Here is a 27,611-nt window from a genome sequence, read left to right as displayed (position 1 = left end):
GAATGAAAGAAAAATAAAAGTTGGAAGGAAACAGATGAAAGGAGAAGGGAAGAAGAGAGATGGAGGGAGAGATGGAGGGAGAGATGGAAGGAGAGATGGAGGGAGAGATGGAGGGAGAGATGGAAGGAGAGATGGAGGGAGAGATGGAAGGAGAGATGGAGGGAGAGATGGAGGGAGAGATGGAGGGAGAGATGGAGGGAGAGATGGAGGGAGAGATGGAGGGAGAGATGGAAGGAGAGATGGAGGGAGAGATGGAAGGAGAGATGGAAGGAGAGATGGAGGGAGAGATGGAGGGAGAGATGGAGGGAGAGATGGAGGGAGAGATGGAAGGAGAGACGGAGGGAGAGATGGAGGGAGAGATGGAGGGAGAGATGGAGGGAGAGATGGAGGGAGAGACGGAGGGAGAGATGGAGGTAGAGACGGAGGGAGAGATGGAGGGAGAGACGGAAGGAGAGACGGAGGGAGAGATGGATGGAGAGATCGAGGGAGAGATAGAGGGAGAGATGGAGGGAGAGATGGAGAGAGGGAGGGAGAGATGGAGGGAGAGACGGAGGGAGAGATGGAGGGAGAGATGGAGGGAGAGATGGAGGGAGAGACGGAGGGAGAGATGGAGGGAGAGCGGGAGGGAGAGATGGAGGGAGAGATGGAGGGAGAGACGGAGGGAGAGACGGAGGGAGAGATGGAGGGAGAGATGGAGGGAGAGATGGAGGGAGAGATGGAGGGAGAGATGGAGGGAGAGATGGAGGGAGAGATGGAGGGAGAGATGGAGGGAGAGATGGAGGGAGAGATGGAGGGAGAGATGGAGGGAGAGATGGAAGGAGAGATGGAGGGAGAGATGGAGGGAGAGATGGAGGGAGAGATGGAGGGAGAGATGGAGGGAGAGATGGAGGGAGAGATGGAGGGAGAGATGGAGGGAGAGATGGAGGGAGAGATGGAGGGAGAGGAGGGAGAGATGGAGGGAGAGATGGAGGGAGAGATGGAGGGAGAGATGGAGGGAGAGATGGAGGGAGAGATGGAGGGAGAGATGGAGGGAGAGATGGAGGGAGAGATGGAGGGAGAGATGGAGGGAGAGATGGAGGGAGAGATGGAGGGAGAGATGGAGGGAGAGATGGAGGGAGAGATGGAGGGAGAGATGGAGGGAGAGATGGAGGGAGAGATGGAGGGAGAGATGGAGGGAGAGATGGAAGGAGAGATGGAGGGAGAGATGGATGGAGGGTGAGGGAGGGAGAGATGGAGGGAGAGATGGAAGGAGAGATGGAGGGAGAGATGGAAGGAGAGATGGAGGGAGAGATGGAGGGAGAGACGGAGGGAGAGACGGAGGGAGAGATGGAGGGAGAGATGGAGGGAGAGATGGAGGGAGAGATGGAGGGAGAGATGGAGGGAGAGATGGAGGGAGAGATGGAGGGAGAGATGGAGGGAGAGATGGAGGGAGAGATGGAGGGAGAGACGGAGGGAGAGATGGAGGGAGAGATGGAGGGAGAGATGGAGGGAGAGATGGAGGGAGAGACGGAGGGAGAGACGGAGGGAGAGACGGAGGGAGAGACGGAGGGAGAGATGGAGGGAGAGATGGAGGGAGAGATGGAGGGAGAGATGGAGGGAGAGATGGAGGGAGAGACGGAGGGAGAGATGGAGGGAGAGACGGAGGGAGAGATGGAGGGAGAGATGGAGGGAGAGATGGAGGGAGAGATGGAGGGAGAGATGGAGGAAGAAATGGAGGGAGAGATGGAGGGAGAGATGGAGGGAGAGATGGAGGGAGAGATGGAGGGAGAGATGGAGGGAGAGATGGAGGGAGAGATGGAGGGAGAGATGGAGGGAGAGATGGAGGGAGAGATGGAGGGAGAGATGGAGGGAGAGATGGAGGGAGAGATGGAGGGAGAGATGGAGGGAGAGATGGAGGGAGAGATGGAGGGAGAGATGGAGGGAGAGATGGAGGGAGAGATGGAGGGAGAGATGGAGGGAGAGATGGAGGGAGAGAGATGGAGGGAGAGATGTAGGGAGAGATGGAGGGAGAGATGGAAGGAGAGATGGAAGGAGAGATGGAGGGAGAGATGGAGGGAGAGACGGAGGGAGAGATGGAGGGAGAGATGGTGGGAGAGATGGTGGGAGAGATGGTGGGAGAGATGGTGGGAGAGATGGTGGGAGAGATGGTGGGAGAGATGGAGGGAGAGATGGAGGGAGAGATGGTGGGAGAGATGGAGGGAGAGATGGAGGGAGAGATGGAGGGAGAGATGGAGGGAGAGATGGAGGGAGAGATGGAGGGAGAGATGGAGGGAGAGATGGAGGGAGAGATGGAGGGAGAGATGGAGGGAGGTGTTCAGTGTTACCTTGTAGTTCAAGTTTCTCAAACTGAACTAAACTCTTTAAATTTGAATAAACTTGATATTTTTTATAAGATCTTAGAAGATCGTGACAACCCAGAAAGCCTTCCCTAGGCTTAAGCCGGTCCCTCAGCCTGTGATACTACTGCTGTTCCTGTTGCAGCGGCTCTTACTGCTCCTACTATTATTGCTACTGTTATAGCTACTGTTACTGCTACTGATGCTCATACTGCTACTTCTGCTACTTCTGCTACTCCTGCTACTCCTGCTACTCCTGCTACTTCTGCTACTCCTGCTACTCCTGCTACTTCTGCTACTCCTGCTACTCCTGCTACTTCTACTACTTCTGCTACTTCTGCTACTTCTGCTACTTCTGCTACTTCTGCTACTTCTACTACTTCTACTACTTCTGCTACTTCTGCTACTTCTGCTACTTCTGCTACTTCTGCTACTTCTGCTACTTCTGCTACTTCTGCTACTTCTGCTACTTCTGCTACTCCTGCTACTTCTGCTACTTCTGCTACTTCTGCTACTTCTGCTACTCCTGCTACTTCTGCTACTTCTGCTACTTCTACTACTCCTGCTACTCCTGCTACTACTATTACTACCAGACTAGGCAGAATGTGGGGGCAGGAGCAAGGTGTTAATGGGTAGGAATTAATAAGAACAGTGAAGATGACTCTGAATGATGCCGAAATATAGATACCCATTACTATTCTTTAATCCTTCCTGTCATGGGTATGTATGGGGTATGGATGGGTATTGTAGCTTAGGTGATGAGATGGGAGATGTAGTTAATTCCCAGCCTCATTTTGTCTGAGACCTTATTAATTTATCTTGATAATTCGCGTCCAGGTCAGAGGTCATGTGTACAAGACACGTTGTTAGGTAAGACACATATGCAACAGTTAGGTACCTTTATTTCGAAACGTTTCGCCTACACAGTAGGCTTCTTCAGTCGAGTACAGAAAAGTTGATAGAAGCAGAAGATACTTGAAGACGATGTAATCAGTCCATCACCCTTAAAGTTTTGAGGTGGTCAGTCCCTCAGTCTGGAGAAGAGCATTGTTCCATAGTATGAAACAATATGGAGATGAAGTGACAGGATGGAGCCTTATATAGCGCCAGGAGGTGAGACGTAGGTCACTAGAAGAGGTACAGACATGCGATCAACTTCGACAACCTCTACTAGTGAGAACGGCTGGATTTGAGAGGGACCTGACCTCCCAACATCTGCGTTCTTACCTCTTCTAGTGACCTACGTCTCACCTCCTGGCGCTATATAAGGCTCCATCCTGTCACTTCATCTCCATATTGTTTCAGACTATGGAACAATGCTCTTCTCCAGACTGAGGGACTGACCACCTCAAAACTTTAAGGGTGATGGACTGATTACATCGTCTTCAAGTATCTTCTGCTTCTATCAACTTTCCTGTACTCGACTGAAGAAGCCTACTGTGTAGGCGAAACGTTTCGAAATAAAGATACCTAACTGTTGCATGTGTGTCTTACCTAACAACCTGTCGGTATTTTATACCATTTTAATGTTCAAGACACGTTGTGTACCGAGGGATTTGCAATTATTAAACTTTTTGTGATCCCCTACGAATACACCATTTACCATGCTCGCTGCAGGGGTTAACGAGGTATCCTCAGACCGAGGGATACCAAAGTGGTGCTGGATTCTAATTGGTTGTCTACTGTTGTTTTGTCACAGGGTTGTTAGGGATAGTTAAATTAGGTTAACCTAGTTAGGTTAACAAGCAGAATGCAAATTAACTTGACCTGTGTCTAGCCTTTCACACAAGGCCCAGTATAGGATTTTACTGAAACGTTTCGCTTATTTTAGAGCTCTGTACGGAGCGAAATGTTGGTTGAGGCAGGATGTATGCACTCAGTTTTGAGAGTAGGTTGGGAGGCAAGACTAGAGGTTGAGAGGTAAGACTACAGGTTGAGAGGCAAGACTACAGGTTGAGAGGCAAGACTACAGGTTGAGAGGCAAGACTACAGGTTGAGAGGCAAGACTACAGGTTGAGAGGCAAGACTAGAGGTTGAGAGGCAAGACTACAGGTTGAGAGGCAAGACTACAGGTTGAGAGGCAAGACTACAGGTTGAGAGGCAAGACTAGAGGTTGAGAGGTAAGACTACAGGTTGAGAGGCAAGACTACAGGTTGAGAGGCAAGACTACAGGTTGAGAGGCAAGACTACAGGTTGAGAGGCAAGACTACAGGTTGAGAGGCAAGACTATAGGTTGAGAGGTAAGACTACAGGTTAAGAGGCAGGACAAGAGATTGAAATTCAACCTCTGTCAACACAATCAACACACACACACACAAACACACACAACACACACACAAACACACACACAACACACACAACACACACATACACACAACACACACACAACAAACACACACACAACAAACACACAACACACGCACACACACACACTAGACTAATATCAATTAGGAGAAAGAGAACAGATAAAAACGTAGAGAATGGAGAATAACCAGAACTGCAGAGAGAACAGAGATCAGAGATCAATATCAACAAAAAAATATACAACAAAGAGAATAGAGGTCAAAATAAAAAATAAAAACGGAATCTGTTTCACAGCTACATGAGAAGGAATAACACAGAAACTGTGTGAGGACACAGAAACTCACCTATATGTAACTACAAGGGTTGAGTCATAGCTCCTTGTTCCACCTCTTCGCTGCTCCCTACTAGGTCCACTCTCTCTTTGTGTGTATGTGTGTGTATGTGTGTGTATGTGTGTGTATGTGTGTGTATGTGTGTGTATGTGTGTGTATGTGTGTGTGTGTGTGTGTGTGTGTGTGTGTGTGTGTGTGTGTACATCATTCTTCAACAAATCTACCGAAACAGGGCAACTGCCTGAGGTGTCGGAGACAACACACGTAGTCCCTATTTTTTTAAAAAGAGGAGACAGGTAGGCGAGTACACCCACACACACACACCCACCCTCCCACACACACACGCACGCACCCACCCACCCACACACACACACATTGAATTACCCTTCACAGAGCATACTACATGAGGCAAGGATAATGAGGCACAAGGGTCCTCCTTGAGTATGACCTGAGCGAAGGATGGGAGGCAGGATTGAGAGGATTAAACGGGAGGTGAGAGGATTACAGATTATGAGGAGGAAGAGATAGAGAGAAAGAGAGAAGCAAGAGGGAGAAAGCAGAGTTCGAAGGAAGATGGAGACAACCGGCAGGACATCAGAGGAGTTCAGAAATCATCATCCTAGCTCTCAAGGTTCGATACGGTGTGTGTTTCCAGTTGCCCTATATACTGACAACAACAACATACGGTACTCCACTAAAGAAGTCTATATCGTTTTGCGCAATAATTAAAGGTATTTTGTTTTAAGGTTTACTCACCTCCTGCCAGAACATCTGCTTAGTTAATGGGGTTTAACTCCTATCGACTACACGAGGATCATTAGGGTTGCATGTCACCTATTTACCACCAGGTTAGACTACTTTACTGCCAATAAGAGTGACTATAGCAGATTCTCAGTGTATATACACTGAAAGATACTCACTTCTCAGAGTATATACACTGAGAAATATGCGCTTCTCATTGTATATACATTGAGAGAGACACATCTCTGTTTATTTACACTGAGATATACACGTCAGTTTAAACACATTGAGATAAACACCTCTCGGTATACATACACTGAGATATACACACCTCGGTATATATACACTGAGAAACAACTCTCAGTATATATACACTGAAACCATATTTTTATACCAAGTTTATCGCATTTGCATAATTCCTAGAGAAATTTTGCTTATCAAGGCGGAAAAAATAATGATCGTAAATATTTTTTATATTTAGTGCAGCGTTGCCTTCCAGGAGGGTGCTCTTGATCCAAGGAAGCTGAATATGACCCTCATTCCCCATCTATTATCAAATTTGCTTGTGTCAAATTGCTCTAGGCGCTAACCCTTGCGGATCTAGCGCTTCCATGTAAATATGAGAATGGTAGTGATCCAGGAGAGAGGAACTGAGGGAGGGAGAGATAATTGAGAATAGGAAGAAACGAGACAGAATGAGGATGGTGAGAGAGAGAGAGAGAGAGAGAGAGAGAGAGAGAGAGAGAGAGAGAGAGAGAGAGAGAGACTGTCATTCACACTTCTACATCCTCTCTACGTATCTTTATTCTCCCTCTCTCTCTTTGTTCCCCTCTTTAGCTTGTTCTGTCCCTGTCAATTCATCACTGTTTTTTTTCTCTTCGTGTACATTTCTCTTTCTCGTTCCCTTGTGACTGGAGGTCTGTGGTGGACGCGACAGATGTAAATAATTGTTGTGACGGGAGTGGTTAGTGTGTGACGGCCGCGTCACGAATGTAACAGTAACGATACGGGTATGTGGCGAGTGTGACCAGTGTGTAACAGTAGTGTCAGTGGTACAACAGTGTGTGACGACATATACAAGGAGTGACACTCTCAGCCAAGCTTACACTGTGTGCCCTCGGCTCGCTGGTCTAATCTCACCATCGCTGGACTCTATTTAGCTCTCAGCTCATAATGACTTGACTCATGCTATGATCACGCTCCTCTCTCTCTGAATTCCCACCCCAGCATCCTTTCCCACCCCAGCATCCTTTCCCACCCCAGCATCCTTTTCTCATTCCAGCATCCTTTCAGGCTGATGATACACACACACACACACACACACGCACACACACACACACACACACACACACACAAACAAAGACAGGATGTTCCAGAGATGGGACACAGCAAACAAGGGGACACAGATGGAAGTTGATGACACAGATGAATCACAGGGATGTTAGGAAGTATTTCTTCAGCCACAGAGTAGTCAGTAAGTGGAATAGTTTGGGAAGCGATGTAGTGGAGGCAGGATCCATACATAGCTTTAAGCAGAGGTATGATAAAGCTCACGGCTCAGGGAGAGTGACCTAGTAGCGACCAGTGAAGAGGCGGGGCCAGGAGCTTGGACTCGACCCCTGCAACCTCAACTAGGTGAGTACAACTAGGCGAGTACACACACACACACACACACATATTAACCAACACACCTATTGTAATTCCCATAAATTATATATATATATATATATATATATATATATATATATATATATATATATATATATATATATATATATATATATCAAGACACGGACTGATATATTTTTTTGTATTTCACGTTCTGTATGCATGCAGGTGTTGTTTTTCATGAATATAAGTAACACCTGTACGCATACAGGTGTTGTTTATATGTGTGATAATGTTGCAGTGTGTCCCTAGTGTCAGTGGCGGAGTTTGTGATGCAAGGTTATGGACGACACAGTTTCAAGACTGGAAAGTCTTGAAACCGTCAAAAAACTGTTATATTCCAGGTATATATCATGAGAATGATCATTGCGAAGTGTATTTACAAGAGCAGCCATACACACTATGATGGTGGTGGAGTTGGCAGGGTTGGTAGTGGTGGTAATGGTATTGGCAGGGTGGATAGTTGTAGTAGTGGTAGCTGAGGTGTTGAGAGGGTTGGTAGTAGTGATAATGGTACTGACAGGGTTGGTAGTGGTAGTGGGGGTAATGGTATTGGCAGGGTGGATAGTTGTAGTAGTGGTAGCTGAGGTGTTGAGAGGGTTGGTAGTAGTGATAATGGTATTGACAGGGTTGGTAGTGGTACTGGGGGTAATGGTATTGGCAGGGTTGGTAGTGGTAGTGGGGGTAATGGTATTGGCAGGGTTGGTAGTGAGGGTAATGGTATTGACAGGGTTGTTAGTGGTAGTGGTAGTAATGGTACTGACAGGGTTGGTAGTGGTAGTGGTGGTAATGGTATTGGCAGGGATGGTAGTGTTAGTAGTGGTAGCTGAGGTGTTGACAGGGTTAGTAGTGGTGATAATGGTACTGACAGGGTTGGTAATGGTAGTAGTGGTAGCTGAGGTGTTGACAGGGTTGGTAGTGGTGGTAATGATACTGACAGGGTTGGTAATAGCAGCAGTGGTAGCCGAGATGTTGACAAGGTTGGTAGTGGTGGTAATGGTACTGACAGGGTTGGTAATTGCAGTAGTGGTAGCTAAGGTGTTGACAGGGTTGCTAGTGGTGGTAATGGTACTGACAGGGTTGATAATAGCAGTAGTGGTAGCAAAGGTGTTGACAGGGTTGCTAGTGGTGGTAATGGTACTGACAGGGTTGATAATAGCAGTAGTGGTAGCTAAGGTGTTGACAGGGTTCATAGCGGTGGTAGTGACGAAGGTGGTGGGGCCAATGTTAGGTTGATGGTTGTCATATATTCTGCTCTACATAACTTTAAAGTTGACAGCTCTGTACAAGAACACCTTCAGCTATCCATCCGAAGGTCAAAGCAACAGTTTGAACGTTACATTAACAATATACATTAACCATGAAGAGCTACCATATGAGAGGGTGAGAAGCCACTAAGACACTATCATCTATCACATTAATAAGTCAGTTTATTCAGGTATACATAAATACATAGATTATCATACATAGCAGCATATGTGTAGAAAACCTGCGATAACCCAAAATAGTCCATTGGAGTCCTTAATATATCACACTGGAATAATAAGCACGAACAATGACTTACCTTTGTTATCATTCTAGCCTTCGTGTCAAGGATGATCGTGAAGGATATACGTGAATATACGAACGTTGATTAGTGCTTATAATATCAGTGGTAAATGAGACACTTGTGCAATGTTTGGGTACTTTATTCTGGAAACATTTCACCACACAATGGCTTCTTTAGTCAAATGCAGAAAAAGGTGGAAGATGAGGACTTTGAGGTAATCAGTCCCTCAGCCTAGAGCCACTGTTTGGCGAAACGTCTACAAAATAAAAATACATGGATGCTACCCTGTCCAGTCCCTCCTTTCGCCAAATCTGACAAGAACTCTTTCTAACTTGATTATCTACGTTAAATATACATTTGTATAGATGTATGCAAATTACCCCAACCCTAACCCAAGCTAAGATACAAATACTATTATCTCTATTTTAGGTTAGGTTAAGTTTGGCCACATAGAACCATAAAAGCCTGGTGGTAAACTGGGTTACTGATATACACACCAGTCTGCAACAGTCTTCTCGTGTCTGGTGATGGCACATACTTAGTCTCATGTAAATCCGGCCTCATCACCTCCACTCATCTGAGAAATTCCACAGCCTTGGGATTATTAACCTCCAGATGATTTATTAAGCCCTTAAGCATGTAATCCAAACACGGTATCTACATATGATACACACACACACACACACACACACATATATATATATATTTATATATATTTATATATTTATATATATATTTATATATATATATATATTTATATATATATCTTTCTTTCTTTCAACACACCAGCCGTATCCCACCGAGGCGGGGTGGCCCAAAAGGAAAAACGAAAGTTTCTCCTTTTACATTTAGTAATATATACAGGAGAAGAGGTTACTAGCCCCTTGCTCCCGGCATTTTAGTCGCCTCTTACAACACGCATGGCTTACGGAGGAAGAATTCTGTTCCACTTCCCCATGGAGATAAGAGGAAATAAACAAGAATAAGAACTAGAAAGAAAATAGAAGAAAACCCAGAGGGGTGTGCATATATGTGCTTGTACATGTATGTGTAGTGTGACCTAAGTGTAAGTAGAAGTAGCAAGACGTACCTGAAATCTTGCATGTTCATGAGACAGAAAAAAGGACACCAGCAATCCTACCATCATGTAAAACAATTACAGGCTTTCGTTTTACACTCACTTGGCAGGACGGTAGTACCTCCCTGGGCGGTTGCTGTCTACCAACCTACTACCTATAATATATATATATATATATATATATATACAGTGGACCCCCGCATAACGATCACCTCCCAATGCGACCAATTATGTAAGTGTATTTATGTAAGTGTATTTGTACGTGTATGTTTTGGGGTCTGAAATGGACTAATCTACTTCTCAATATTCCTTATGGGAACAAATTCGGTCATTACTGGCACCTGAACATACTTCTGGAATGAAAAATATATCGTTAACCGGGGGTCCACTGTATATATATATATATATATATATATATATATATATATATATATATATATATATATAGTGAGAGTGTGTAAAATAACCACAGGAGAGTATATCTAGATGTATATACACTGAGAGAAGGTATTTAAAAAAAGAGAATATAATCCCTACACTGAGAATAAAAATATCGTGAACTGGATGTGTACAGATAACTCACAGCCTTAATGACCCTGGTGCAGTCGACACACATTAACCCTAATAAACAGACCATACACAAAAGCTAATAAAAAGAAAGGCAGGTGTAATATATAGCAATAATAAACTACAGTAGAAATAGATGCAAAAGTGGGAGAAGTGAGAAATATAATCACTGACGTTGAGAATAATTCTCACCTTGACACACCAGGTGATGAGAGAGACTTAGTCACGATAAGTAGAAATCTGAAGCCAAGACAACAGTACCTAAAAGTGAATCTCTCAGAATAAATATATTAGGCTGGGATTTATAATTATCAAGGATAAGAACAATGTAAGTCTTGACTACCAGCCATAAAGATTTAATTCATGAAATTAGAGATTAAACTCTCAGGGTATTTACACTGAGACACATAGTATACCTCTCCATATCTATAATTATAATTATTATTAGTAGTAGTAGTAGTAATAGTAGCAGTTACAGTAGCAGTAGTAGTAGTTATAGTAGCAGTAGTAGTAGTAATAGTAGCAGTTACAGTAGCAGTAGTAGTAGTTATAGTAGCAGTAGTAGTAGTAATAGTAGCAGTTACAGTAGCAGTAGTAGTAGTTACAGTAGCAGTAGTAGCAGTTACAGTAGCAGTAGTAGTAGTTATAGTAGCAGTAGTAGTAGTAATAGTAGCAGTTACAGTAGCAGTAGTAGTAGTTATAGTAGTAGTAGTAGTAATAGTAGCAGTTACAGTAGCAGTAGTAGTAGTTATAGTAGCAGTAGTAGTAGTAGTAATAGTATTTACACACTACGTTGTAACAAACAAATATTGAGCTTCGTAAAAATCGGTTAAAATCTGTTAAAATATATGCTAAAATACGTTAAAATAAGCATATTAACGGATTTGTAAATTAAAAAATGTATAAATTAGAAGCCTTTTCATATAAAAAATAATATTGTTTCAACTGCATAGGAACATTTGCAACAAATTACTGTCTAAAAACTCTCTAAATAACTAAATTTATTTTAATTATTCCACTCTGCTAGAATAAACAAAAGAGGAGGAAGAATAACAAGATTTTATTTTATGAAGGGAGAGAATACCGACAGGGTGATAAATAAGACACGAGAGAGAGGCGAGAAGATTTTCCTCCAGCAAAGCTGAGGGACTGATTACCTCAGACGGCTTCTCAACTCTGTCTACTCTAGTTGCAGGACTGACGAATTGGTTACCTCAAGCTGTTTCTTCACATTATCTACTGTCTCGAAGACTACCTCCAACAAGACTGAGGGACTGATTACCTCAAACTAGGATTTCCTCCAACAAGGCTGGCGAACTGAGGAACTAATCACCTCGAACCTCATCTCCACATGATGTCTCAATGATTCTGGCTCATCTCTGTTCTCGACTGATAAAGCCTGCAGCGCAGACGCAACGTTTCCTGAATGAAGATACCCAATGATGTCTCATTTATCGATAACAAACTCTGCTAAAGGAACTGATGGTTATCTGAGACATAGGATTTAAAGATAACGAACTTGCGTTATAGTGGCTTGAATGGCTAGGAATATAGCCATGGCTGGAATATAGCCATGGCTGGAATATAGCCATGGCTGGAATATAGCCATGGCTGGAATATAGCCATGGCTGGAATATAGCCATGGCTGGAATATAGCCATGGCAGGAATATAGCCATGGCTGGAATATAGCCATGGCTGGAATATAGCCATGGCTGGAATATAGCCATGGCTGGAATATAGCCATGGCTGGAATATAGCCATGGCTGGAATATAGCCATGGCTGGAATATAGCCATGGCTGGAATATAGCCATGGCTGGAATATAGCCATGAAAGTGCCGGAAAAACGGTAAACGTGAAGCAAGGAAAGACCTTTCTCTTATTGCATCGTCTCCCCTTAAAAACACCTGAATTTGTGGTCACAGTGGTGGCCCATGCAAACCTTCCTATGGTGTATAGAAATATACCTAGTTGGTTAAATCTTATTATAGCCTGGCCAAGGGGTTAACGCACCGGCCTGTGAGTTTCAGAACTCGTTTGCCGTGGGTTCAAGCTCCACCCGTTCCCTGGTTTAATTAAGTGCTTTATAAAGCCTCTTGAAGATAAAACCTTGCTACAGAAGGTTTCCTAAAGTTTTAAGAACATAAGAAAGGAGGAACACTGCAGCAGACCTGTTGGCCCATACTAGGCAGGTCCTTCACAATCCATCCCACATCACTGTGATGAAATGAGGTCATTTCTTCAGGAATAGTAGATACAGTAAACTCTGTTACTAGATACAGTAAACTCTGTTACTAGATACAGTAAACTCTGTTACTAGATACAGTAAACTCTGTTACTAGATACAGTAAACTCTGTTACTAGATACAGTAAACTCTGTTACTAGATACAGTAAACTCTGTTACTAGATACAGTAAACTCTGTTACTAGATACAGTAAACTCTGTTACTAGATACAGTAAACTCTGTTACTAGATACAGTAAACTCTGTTACTAGATACAGTAAACTCTGTTACTAGATACAGTAAACTCTGTTACTAGATACAGTAAACTCTGTTACTAGATACAGTAAACTCTGTTACTAGATACAGTAAACTCTGTTACTAGATACAGTAAACTCTGTTATCAGGCTTATCTAGAAGCACAATTTTTTCACAATGCAACTGAAAAAGTGGATCGAACATTGGTCAACACCTGCTTTTAAAGGCCTTTCGCGCGGCATTCTATTTTGAATGGCCTTTTTCAGTCGCATCTACGAAAAAACTGTCCTAAGCAGCAGAGTTTTATAAGAGGGTATAAGGTGAATTTTTCAAGATGGGAGCTACAAGGTCGTTCTTTTCTAACTGAGTTTGCGAACTTAGCCCATAAAGCAACGACAATTCTACCCAAACAAGCTGATTACAATTTTTTTTTTGGTTGGTATAAGTTCACGTAAATCCATGTGGACTTGGCAAAATAAAGGACCATTATTTAATCTTTTTTCATATATACTTAAGAGTATTTGGCAGAAAATGCAAATTCAGTTTGGGATAGAGAGAAGCGGTAAATCTGTTGGGGTTATACAGTGTATGTGTGTCAGAGAGAGAGAGAGAGAGAGAGAGAGAGAGAGAGAAATAGAACAGCTTCGCTGTAATAAAGGAATAAATTGCAAACCTGTGAAGAAGAGAGAGAGAGAGAGAGAGAGAGAGAGAAGAGAGAGAGAGAGAGAGAGAGAGAGAGTAGAGAGAGAGAGAGAGAGAGAGAGGAGAGAGAGAGAGAGAGAGAGAGAGAGAGAGAGAGAGAGAGAGAGAGAGAGAGAGAGAGAGAGAGGAGAGAGAGAGAGAGAGAGAGAGAGAGAGAGAGAGAGAGAGAGAGAGAGAGAGAGAGAGAGAGAGAGAGAGAGAGGAGAGAGAGAGAGAGAGAGAGAGAGAGAGAGGAGAGAGAGAGGAGAGAGAGAGAGAGAGAGAGAGAGAGAGAGAGAGAGAAAGAGAGAGAGAGAGAGGAGAGAGAGAGAGGAGGAGAGAGAGAGAGAGAGAAAGAGAGAGAGAGAGAGAGAGAGAGAGAGAGAGAGAGAGAGAGAGAGAGAGAGAGAGAGAGAGAGAGAGAGAGAGAGAGCACTTAATCACCCAGACCAGACAGCAGACGCCTCTCAGCCACACTCTCCAGACTCGACAATTTTCTCAACATCTCTCCGTCTAAATGAATCATTCTTCATCTCTGCCGCGATGTGTATATCATCCTCACAGCTGAGTATTGTTATACACATATGTATGCACTAAACCCTTATGGGTCATACACCGCCTGGGTGATGGTGTATTCAGAAGCAGTCTCGCTGTATACGAGGTATGGGAAGAGCTGCCTAAACCCTCCCATTCCCCAGGCGTTGTATGACCCCTACGGGTTTAGATTTTGTCCCTGTATTAATGATCAATGTTGCATGCACAGGGGAAAAAGGGTCTGCAACATTCTTGCACAATTCTTCAGTTATCTCGTAAACTTTAAGCAACAGACAGCCATTCACTAAATTACGTTAAGCTGTCGTAAGTGCTGTTAGTAGCGGCCTGATCCTACCACCTGCCTACCACCTGTCCTCCACCTGCCTACCACTTGTCCTCCACCTGCCCACCACCTGCCTACCACCTGCCCATCGCACATCTTTCATTACCTTCCTATATTAAAATATGTTGCAAAAACAACTGTGTATATTTGCACGAGCGTGTTGCAAGGGCGAAATGTCAACAATGATAAAGAATAGGAACAGTTACGACTTAATAAAGCTCTACAGTGAGAGAAACGTCTTTACGATGCAAGCTTACTGTATACTTATTTCCATTATATATATATATATATATATATATATATATATATATATATATATATATATATATATATATATATATATATATATATATATATGTCGTGCCGAATATGTAAAACTGGTCAATTAGCAAGAACTCATTTAAAATTAAGTCCTTTCTAAAATTTTCTCTTATACATTTAAAGATATATTTTTTTCATTAATGTTATTGTAAAAAAATTTAATTTTGCACCAAAAGAATCTTAGAAAACTTACCTAACCTTATTATAACAAGAACAATTTATTTTAGCCTAACCCAACTAAATATATTTTAGATTTATTTACAATAATTTAATGCTAAACAAACACAGTGAAATATATTTTTTTCGTTAGGCTCAGAATAATTTTGGCGAAATTATTGCATACACAAATTTTCGCTTGTCCTATATGGCAAGATGAGCGTTGCTATTTAAGCCAAGATCGCAAGTTCTCCCTATTCGGCACGACATATATATATAATGAATTATTTCCGCTTTATTATTTTAATAAATTTTCAATATTTACCTCACGATTTCTTCCTGTTACTTAATTTTGCTTCTATTATCTACATTAATATATATCTCCCCTCCCTGTTATCAGCTTTTCTTTCTATCATTTGTTCCTGTTCTTGTGTGTGTGTGTGTGTGTGTGTGTGTGTGTGTGTGTGTGTGTGTGTGTGTGTGTGTGTGTGTGTGTGTGTGTGTGTGTGTGTGTGTGTGTGTGTGTGTGTGTGTGTGTACGGACGAGTGTGTGTACACGAGTATGTGCACCAGGTCGCCCAACGCTACCTAGCACAGAGTAGCAATTTCTCTCACGGGTTTATTTAAACTCAGCGATGTAGCAATCCCTCTGTTCACTGTGTCAACATTTGCCACGTTCAACGATACGCCTCGCCTTGACTAAACGATGTTCTCTAATGCATCTTTAATAAACGACAGACAGAGCCAGAGAGAGAGAGAGAGAGACTGATACGTAACTGCTTCGAAATGCATTGAGAATTTAAAGTTTTTGCAATATCTGATTTAATGCACATAAGAACGTCTTCCCAGGTAACAATACGTCTTGAAGCCCCCCCTCCCTTTCTCTTAGGGGCACAGCCCCCTAATCTATCCATAAATCTCGTTGTTTGATAAAGATGTTGTCTATATCCTGCTTGGATATCAGGATATATTAGACATTATATCCTTTGATATCAGGATATATAAACTTATATCTTGCTTGGATATCAAGATATGACTTATATCCTGCTTGAGTATCAGGATATATTGACTTATATCCTGCTTGGGTATCAGGATATATTGACTTACATCGTGCTTGGGTATCAGGATATATTGACTTATATCCTGCTTGGGTATCAGGATATATTGACTTATGTCCTGCTTGGGTATCAGGAAAGAGAATAAGAAAAATAAGTGGAAAATACCGTCAGTATAAATTCTAAACTAAAATTTTTAACCAAAGAAAAATCAGGTAAATACTGATTATTATTATCTAGTGAATTTTTAAACCAGGGGAAAGAGGTAAACCCACAGTAGTAGACGAAGTAAACTATAGAATTGACGAGAGGGAAAAAGGGGATAAAAAGTGTGGTAAACTTCTGATCCTCTAACGTGATTGTTTTATGTAAATGCGATTGAATAACTTCGTTAGAGAATCGAATACCCTTTGGAAAATCGTGCACAGTACACGTTAATCAATCTTGAATGGACCCTTTCAATCATATTTACAAAAAATAGCTGTATATAGATGAGCCTTATATGGGAACTTAATATGATAATGCTTATCTCTGCTGCCAGTCTGGACGACAGTATATAAGCACCAGTCGTCCTGCCTGCGCTTCAGTTCCTTCAAGACTACGGTGGTCTTCACTCGCTCCTGGGCTGAGGGACTGATTATCTCACCGTCCACTGTCTGCTGTATATATTTCAACAATTTTTATATATTAAGAGGTATCCCTGTTCGCTGATGATGTGAAAATAATGAGAATACAAGCGGATGAGTGACAGGTAGAATTTTATGGAGATCTGGACAAGCTGCAACTCTGGTCCAACAAATGGCTCCTCGAGTTTAACCCCACCAATTGCAAAGTCAATGTATTGATAAAACGACTGGATGGCGAAATGTCTACAAGTAAGGATACCCAGCTTTTCAAAAGGAGTCTTATTTATTATGAGACCTTACTATATATACACAGATATACACCCTTGCGCCCTGATATATACACACTTCCCACACATATATACCAACCCTCTCTGTATTTCCATACCAATAATAACCACTCGGTTAAGTTTAATTGCAGCTGTTCATTTCGAAATGAAGTTGAGAATTCAGCTGTTGCATTTGTGCGTAATTGGCGCAGAAGTTACGGTAATTACGCCAGGGAAAAGTTCACCGTATAACGGTGGAGTAAGCGTCACAGCTCCAGCCAGCACTGTCATCACTACCTCAGTACAGAAATAAGTTTTTTTTGCGTAAGTTTAACTTGAAAAATTTAAATTTGGGGCTAAAGTTTTTTTGTTTTTTTTTCTTTTGTGATACTGAAAACGGATTATCGATTTTTTTTCCAGTGTAGAGCGTAGAGCTGTAAGGGGCCCACTGGTGAGATTGGTAGAGGTGCCAGTACCCACTGGGGAAGTTGAAGAGGTTTCTGTACCCACTGATGTGCCTAGAGCTTTCAGTACCCACTGATGTGCCTAGAGCTTTCAATACCTGCTAATGCAGTGTGTGGAGCTCTTTATACCCACTGATGGAGCGTGTGGAGCTCTTTATACCCACTGATGGAGCGTGTGGAGCTCTTTATACCCACTGATGGAGCGTGTGGAGCTCTTTATACCCACTGATGGAGCGTGTGGAGCTCTTTATACCCACTGATGGAGCGTGTGGAGCTCTTTATACCCACTGATGGAGCGTGTGGAGCTCTTTATACCCACTGATGGAGCGTGTGGAGCTTTGAATTCCCACTGGTGCTGTGTACTAATTATTTCTCTGATTCCACAAAGATTTTTGTTCTAGTATCCAGGGATCTGTTCTGTTTTTTTCCGACTCTGTCCAGGGATCTGCACAGCCAAGTGTTTATACTGAACAACAATATGGGACAATACCATGGCTGGAACGATACTGGCTTCCTCACTGAAGAACAATATGGCACAATACCATGGCTGGAACAATACTGGCTTCCTCACTGAAGAACAATATGGCACAATGCCATGGCTGGAACAATACTGGCTTTCTCACTGAAGAACAATATGGGACAATACCATGGCTGGAACAATACTGGCTTCCTCACTGAAGAACAATATGGGACAATACCATGGCTGGAACAATACTGGCTTTCTCACTGAAGAACAATATGGGACAATACCATGGCTGGAACAATACTGGCTTCCTCACTGAAGAACAATATGGCACAATACCATGGCTGGAACAATACTGGCTTTCTCACTGAAGAACAATATGGGACAATACCATGGCTGGAACAATACTGGCTTCCTCACTGAAGAACAATATGGCACAATACCATGGCTGGAACAATACTGGCTTCCTCACTGAAGAACAATATGGGACAATACCATGGCTGGAACAATACTGGCTTCCTCACTGAAGAACAATATGGGACAATACCATGGCTGGAACAATACTGGCTTTCTCACTGAAGAACAATATGGGACAATACCATGGCTGGAACAATACTGGCTTCCTCACTGAAGAACAATATGGCACAATACCATGGCTGGAACAATACTGGCTTTCTCACTGAAGAACAATATGGGACAATACCATGGCTGGAACAATACTGGCTTTCTCACTGAAGAACAATATGGGACAATACCATGGCTGGAACAATACTGGCTTCCTCACTGAAGAACAATATGGCACAATACCATGGCTGGAACAATACTGGCTTCCTCACTGAAGAACAATATGGGACAATACCATGGCTGGAACAATACTGGCTTCCTCACTGAAGAACAATATGGGACAATACCATGGCTGGAACAATACTGGCTTCCTCACTGAAGAACAATATGGCACAATACCATGGCTGGAACAATACTGGCTTTCTCACTGAAGAACAATATGGGACAATACCATGGCTGGAACAATACTGGCTTCCTCACTGAAGAACAATATGGCACAATACCATGGCTGGAACAATACTGGCTTCCTCACTGAAGAACAATATGGGACAATACCATGGCTGGAACAATACTGGCTTCCTCACTGAAGAACAATATGGGACAATACCATGGCTGGAACAATACTGGCTTTCTCACTGAAGAACAATATGGCACAATACCATGGCTGGAACAATACTGGCTTCCTCACTGAAGAACAATATGGCACAATACCATGGCTGGAACAATACTGGCTTACTCACTTTTTTGGGTGACTTTGTAAATGGTTCGAGTCGGACCGAAACGTCGTCGTAAGCTCCTCTCTCCTATTTGTGCGTGTGTATCTTGCTAGTTATGGAGTTTTAGTCTAGTTTTGCAGGAATTAGTCACCTACCTGGTTCAGACACACTTATACCAGGAGAGAATTTAATGGGCCAGTAAATGGGTTTCTGTCTAGGGGATTAGTGGCGTTGTGTGTGTGTGTACTCACCTATTTGTACTCACCTATTTGTGGTTGCAGGGGTCGAGTCCTAGCTCCTGGCCCCGCCTCTTCACCGGTTGCTACTAGACCCTCTCTCTCCCCGCTCCATGAGCTTTATCAAACCTCGTCTTAAAACTGTGTATGGTTCCTGCCTCCACTACGTCATTTTCTAGGCTATTCCACTGCCTTACAACTCTATGACTGAAGAAATACTTCCTATTATCTGACTCATTTGTGTCTTCAACTTCCAATTGTGGCCTCTTGTTTCTGTGTCCCCTCCCTGGAACATCCTGTCCTTGTCCACCTTGTCTATTCCACGCAGTATTTTATATGTCGTTATCATGTCTCCCCTGACCCTCCTGTCCTCCATTGTCGTCAGGCCGATTTCCCTTAATCTTTCTTCATAGGACATTCCCCTTAGCTCTGGAACTAACCTTGTTGCAAACCTTTGTACTTTCTCTAGTTTCTTGACGTGCTTTATCAAGTGCGGGTTCCAAACAGGTGCTGCATACTCCAGTATGGGCCTGACATACACGGTGTACAGTGTCTTGAATGATTCCTTACTAAGGTGTCGGAATGCTGTTCTCAGGTTTGCCAGGCGCCCATATGCTGCAGCAGTTATCTGATTGATGTGTGCTTCCGGAGACATGCTCGGTGTTATACTCACCCCAAGATCTTTCTCCTTGAGTGAGGTTTGCAGTCTTTGGCCACCTAGCCTATACTCTGTCTGTTGTCTTCTGTGCCCTTCCCCTATCTTCATGACTTTGCATTTGGCAGGATTAAATTCGAGAAGCCATTTGCTGGACCAGGTGTCCAGTCTGTCCAGGTCTCTTTGAAGTCCTGCCTGGTCCTCATCAGATTTAATTCTCCTCATTAACTTAACATCATCTGCAAACAGGGACACTTCTGAGTCTAACCCTTCCGTGTGTGTGTGTGTGTGTGTGTGTGTGTGTGTGTGTGTGTGTGTGTGTGTGTGTGTGTGTGTGTGTGTGTGTGTGTGTGTACTCACCTATATGTGGTTGCAGAGATCGATTCATAGCTCCTGGACCCCTTCTCTTCACTGTGTGTGTGTGTGTGTGTACTCACCTATATGTGGTTGCAGAGGTCGATTCATAGCTCCTGGCCCCCTTCTCTTCACTGTGTGTGTGTGTGTGTGTGTGTACTCACCTATATGTGGTCGCAGAGGTCGATTCGTAGCTCCTGGCCCCTCCTCTGCTTTGGTCGCTCCAGGAGCTTTATCGTACTTGTGTGTGTGTGTGTGCGTGTGTGTGTGTGTGTGTGTGTGTGTGTGTGTGTGTGTGTGTGTGTGTACTCACCTAGTTGTACTCACCTAGTTGAGGTTGCGGGGGTCGAGTCCGAGCTCCTGGCCCCGCCTCTTCACTGATCGCTACTAGGTCACTCTCCCTGAGCCGTGAGCTTTATCATACCTCTGCTTAAAGCTATGTATGGATCCTGCCTCCACTACATCGCTTCCCAAACTATTCCACTTCCTGACTAGTCTGTGTGTGTGTGTGTGTGTGTGTGTGTGTGTGTGTGTATGTGTGTGTGTGTGTGTGTGTGTGTGTACTCACGCATATATGGTTGCAGAGGTCGATTCATAGCTCCTGGCCCCTTTCTCTTCACTGTGTGTGTATGATAGGCTGAGGGACTGACCACCTCACATCTACACCTCTATTGTCTCCTCTCTAATTCAAGTAACTGAAGGTAACTATTCAGGCGAAACGTTCCAGCAATAAAAACACCCACGTGTTATAGATGTCTTTGTTTACTTCCTAGAAGTTAAGTATAAACACTCCGTAATTAACCTAATTAACTTACGTCAATTAATTATCTCTCAGATAAATATCTGATTATACACGGCGTAATTAAAGCCATAACACATTACTTCATATTCAGAAATAACCCACATCTTTATTTGTTGACGTTTCGCCCTTCAGTGACTTCATCAGTACAAATTCAAGGAGATATTGGGAAGACTGTAGAACTATGTACATAAGACGAGGTAATCGGTCCCTCAGCCTTGGAGTTGGTAAAGATCACCACACAGATCACTACGTTTCGCTAGATAATAGTCCAAGTCTGACCGAAACATCGTCATGAGTTACAGTCCCCTATCTGCCATACTCTTCACCATCTCCAAGACTGAGGGACTGATTGCCATCTCCAAGACTGAGGGACTGATTGCCATCTGCAAGACTTAGGGACTGATTGCCATCTCCAAGACTGAGGGACTGATTGCCATCTCCAAGACTGAGGGACTGATTGTCATCTCCAAGACTGAGGGACTGATTGTCATCTCCAAGACCGAGGGACTGATTGTCATCTCCAAGACTGAGGGACTGATTGCCATCTCCAAGACTGAGGGACTGATTGTCATCTCCAAGACTGAGGGACTGATTGCCATCTCCAAGACTGAGGGACTGATTGTCATCTCCAAGACTGAGGGACTGATTGTCATCTCCAAGACTGAGGGACTGATTGTCATCTCCAAGACTGAGGGACTGATTGTCATCTCCAAGACTGAGGGACTGATTGCCATCTCCAAGACTGAGGGACTGATTGCCATCTCCAAGACTGAGGGACTGATTGCCATCTCCAAGACTGAGGGACTGATTGCCATCTCCAAGACTGAGGGACTGATTGCCATCTCCAAGACTTAGGGACTGATTGCCATCTCCAAGACTGAGGGACTGATTGCCATCTCCAAGACTGAGGGACTGATTGTCATCTCCAAGACTGAGGGACTGATTGTCATCTCCAAGACTGAGGGACTGATTGTCATCTCCAAGACTGAGGGACTGATTGCCATCTCCAAGACTGAGGGACTGATTGTCATCTCCAAGACTGAGGGACTGATTGCCATCTCCAAGACTGAGGGACTGATTGCCATCTCCAAGACTGAGGGACTGATTGCCATCTCCAAGACTGAGGGACTGATCCCTAAACAGCCATCACGCTACTGTACCTCTGTACATCCCTAAACAGCCATCACGATTCTGTACCTTTGTACAACCCTCACCACCCATCACAATAGAGCTGATAAAGAACCCAAGAAAATACTCACATCTGGCCTTCGTTAGTCACTAATTAGGTCAGTGAGGATGAATGTGCTTCGCTAACAGCTGGTAGTTAGCGATTAACAACGCTAATTACCTCACATCCTTCATTACTCTCCTCTTATACTGGGCACCACATTCATTTTTTAGGTGTTTTGCGAGGGATACCTGTATCAAGGGGTTACACGTGGAAGGTTGTAATAATACCTCACTGTTGCTAAAGTCAAGGCCAGGGTGAACGATCACTATCAGGCGTCTAGAAGTGAACGTTCAGTATACTAGGCGTCTAGAAGTGAACGTTCAATATTCCAGGGTCTGGAATATTCTTCAGTCAAATATTTGAGAAAGTAACTCTGGAGAGTGTGCGTGTTTTTTAATGGGAGACTGATAACCTCAGTCCTGTGGGACTGATAACCTCAGTCCTGAGGGACTGATAACCTCGATCCGGAGGGAGTGATGACCTTACTTCTGAGGGACTGATAACCTTATTGCTGAGGGACTGATGAGTTCAGTCCTGAGGGACTGATGGCCTCATTAGCCAAGGAAGACATGCTTGACTTGTAAAGCTGTCAGAGGGGCCAACACGAGCTGTCAGAAGGGCCAGCACAGGCTATCAGAGGGGCCAGCACAGGCCATAAGAAGGGCCAGCACAGGCTACCAGAAGGACCAGCACAGGCTACCAGAAGGACCAGCACAGGCTACCAGAAGGACCAGCACAAGCTACCAGAAGGACCAGCACAGGCTACCAGAAGAACCAGCACAGGCTACCAGAAGAACCAGCACAGGCTACCAGAAGGACAAGCACAGGCTATCAGAAGAACCAGCACAGGCTACCAGAAGAACCAGCACAGGCTACCAGAAGGAACAGCACAGGCTACCAGAAGAACCAGCACAGGCTACCAGAAGGACCAGCACAGGCTACCAGAAGGACAAGCACCGGCTACCAGAAGGACCAGCACAGGCTACCAGAAGAACCAGCACAGGCTACCAGAAGAACCAGCACAGGCTACCAGAAGGACCAGCACAGGCTACCAGAAGGACAAGCACAGGCTACCAGAAGAACCAGCACAGGCTACCAGAAGAACCAGCACAGGCTACCAGAAGGACCAGCACAGGCTACCAGAAGGACCAGCACAGGCTACCAGAAGTACCAGCACAAGCTACCAGAAGTACCAGCACAAGCTACCAGAAGTACCAGCACAAGCTACCAGAAGTACCAGCACAAGCAACCAGAAGGACCAGCACAGGCTACCAGAAGGACCAGCACAGGCTACCAGAAGGACCAGCACAGGCTACCAGAAGTACCAGCACAAGCTACCAGAAGTACCAGCACAAGCTACCAGAAGGACCAGCACAAGCTACCAGAAGGACCAGCACAAGCTACCAGAAGGACCAGCACAAGCTACCAGAAGTACCAGCACAAGCTACCAGAAGTACCAGCACAAGCTACCAGAAGGACCAGCACAAGCTACCAGAAGGACCAGCACAAGCTACCAGAAGAAACAGCACAAGCTACCAGAAGGACCAGCACAGGCTACCAGAAGGACCAGCACAAGCTACCAGAAGGACCAGCACAAGCTACCAGAAGGACCAGCATAAGCTACCAGAAGGACCAGCACAAGCTACCAGAAGTACCAGCACAGGCTACCAGAAGGACCAGCACAGGCTACCAGAAGAACAAGCACAGGCTACCAGATGGACCAGCACAGGCTAACAGAAGGACCAGCACAAGCTACCAGAAGTACCAGCACAGGCTACCAGAAGGACCAGCACAAGCTGCCAGAAGTACCAGCACAAGCTACCAGAAGGACCAGCACAAGCTACCAGAAGTACCAGCACAAGCTACCAGAAGTACCAGCACAAGCTACCAGAAGTACTACCACAAGCTACCAGAAGTACCAGCACAAGCTACCAGAAGGACCAGCACAGGCTACTAGAAGGACCAGCACAAGCTACCAAAAGTACCAGCACAAGCTACCAGAAGGACCAGCACAAGCTACCAGAAGGACCAGCACAAGCTACCAGAAGGACCAGCACAAGCTACCAGAAGAAACAGCACAAGCTACCAGAAGAAACAGCACAAGCTACCAGAAGAAACAGCACAAGCTACCAGAAGGACCAGCACAAGCTACCAGAAGAACCAGCACAAGCTACCAGAAGAAACAGTACAAGCTACCAGAAGAAACAGCACAAGCTACCAGAAGGACCAGCACAAGCTACCAGAAGGACCAGCACAAGCTACCAGAAGAACCAGCACAAGCTACCAGAAGAAACAGCACAAGCTACCAGAAGGACCAGCACAAGCTACCAGAAGGACCAGCACAAGCTACCAGAAGGACCAGCACAAGCTACCAGAAGAAACAGCACAAGCTACCAGAAGAAACAGCACAAGCTACCAGAAGAACCAGCACAAGCTACCAGAAGAAACAGCACAAGCTACCAGAAGGACCAGCACAGGCTACCAGAAGAACCAGCACAAGCTACCAGAAGAAACAGCACAAGCTACCAGAAGAAACAGCACAAGCTACCAGAAGAAACAGCACAAGCTACCAGAAGAAATAGCACAAGCTACCAGAAGGACCAGCACAGGCTACCAGAAGAACCAGCACAGGCTACCAGAAGGACCAGCACAAGCTACCAGAAGGACCAGCACAAGCTTCCAGAAGTACCAGCACAAGCTACCAGAAGAACCAGCACAGGCTACCAGAAGGACCAGCACAAGCTACCAGAAGGACCAGCACAAGCTACCAGAAGGACCAGCACAAGCTACCAGAAGTACCAGCACAGGCTACCAGAAGAACCAGCACAGGCTACCAGAAGAACCAGCACAAGCTACCAGAAGAACCAGCACAGGCTACCAGAAGTACCAGCACAGGCTACCAGAAGAACCAGCACAAGCTACCAGAAGTACCAGCACAGGCTACCAGAAGTACCAGCACAGGCTACCAGAAGAACCAGCACAAGCTACCAGAAGGACCAGCACAGGCTACCAGAAGAACCAGCACAGGCTACCAGAAGAACCAGCACAAGCTACCAGAAGGACCAGCACAGGCTACCAGAAGAACCAGCACAGGCTACCAGAAGAACCAGCACAAGCTACCAGAAGGACCAGCACAGGCTACCAAAAGTACCAGCACAGGCTACCAGAAGAACCAGCACAAGCTACCAGAAGAACCAGCACAAGCTACCAGAAGGACCAGCACAGGCTACCAGAAGAACCAGCACAAGCTACCAGAAGGACCAGCACAGGCTACCAGAAGAACCAGCACAGACTACCAGAAGTACCAGCACAAGCTACCAGAAGAACCAGCACAAGCTACCAGAAGGACCAGCACAGGCTACCAGAAGGACCAGCACAGGCTACCAGAAGAACCAGCACAAGCTACCAGAAGGACCAGCACAGGCTACCAGAAGGACCAGCACAGGCTACCAGAAGAACCAGCACAAGCTACCAGAAGAACCAGCACAAGCTACCAGAAGTACCAGCACAGTCTGTCAAAGGGGCATATTTCAGATTCTTAGAAGGAGAGGTATAACTTATGTATCCTCATAACGAAGGAATGTGTTGGTCCGACTCTCTGAGGTAAACCACACTGGGATTGCCAAAACCGTCAGGAAACGCACTGAAGAGTGAATATTGCAAGAACGAGAAAATAATGGGAAGACTGTAGAACTGTATATAAAAGCTGTGGGACTGATTACCTCATGTTTCGTATATACTTTTACAGTCTTACCATTAGGGCCTTGAATTTGTATTGATAAAGCCACTGGTGGGCGAAACGTCTACAGTAAAGATACCCAAATGTTGCACTATCACTAGCACCACTAGCACCACTAGGACCACTAGCACCACTAGCACTACTAGCACCACTAGCACCACTAGCACCATTAGCACCACTAACACCACTAGCACCACTAGCACCACTAGCACCACTAACACAACTAGTACCAACCACTAACACCACTAGCACCATTAGCACCACTAACACCACTAGCACCACTAGCACCATTAGCACCACTAACACCACTAGCACCACTAGCACCAGCAAGACTACCACCACTAGCACCACTAACACCACGAACACCACTAGCACTAACACCACTAGCACCATTAACACCACTAGCACCACTATCACTAACACCACTAGCATCACTAGCAGCACTAACACCACTAACACCACTAGCATTACTAACACCACTAACACCACTAGTACCAATAACACCACTAAAACCACTAACACCACTAGCACCACTAACACCATTAACACCACTAGCACCACTAACACCACTAGCACCACTAACACCACTAACACCACTAGCACCACTAGCACCACTAACACCACTAGCACCACTACACCACTAGCACCACTAACACCACTAGCACCACTAACACCACTAGCACCACTAGCACTAGCACCACCAACACCACTAACATCACTAGTACCACTACCACCACTAAAACCACTAACACCATTAACACCACTAGCACCATTAACACCATTAACACCACTAGCACCACTAACACCACTAACACCACTAGCACCACTAACACCACTAGCACCACTAGCACCACTAACACCACTAACACCACTAGCACCACTAACCACTAGCACCACTAACACCACTAGCACCACTAACATCACTAACACCACTAGCACCAATAACAACACTAACACCACTAACACCACTAGCACCACTAACACCACTAACACCACTAACACCACTAGCACCACTAGCACCATTAGCACCACTAGCACCACTAGCACCAGCACCACTACCACCACTAGCACCACTAACACCACTAGCACCACTACACCACTAGCACCACTAGCACCATTAGCACCACTAACACCACTAGCACCAGCACCACTACCACCACGAACACCACTAGCACTAACACCACTAGCACCATTAACACCACTAGCACCACTAACATCACTAACACCACTAGCATCACTAGCAGCACTAACACCGCTAGCACCACTAACACCACTAGCATTACTAACACCACTAGTATCACTAACACCACTAAAACCACTAACACCACTAGCACCCATAACACCATTACCAC

This window comes from Cherax quadricarinatus, chromosome 85 (genome assembly GCF_038502225.1).
Source record: "Cherax quadricarinatus isolate ZL_2023a chromosome 85, ASM3850222v1, whole genome shotgun sequence".
Classification (NCBI taxonomy): Eukaryota; Metazoa; Arthropoda; class Malacostraca; order Decapoda; family Parastacidae; genus Cherax; species Cherax quadricarinatus.
This window is presented reverse-complemented; position numbering follows the sequence as displayed.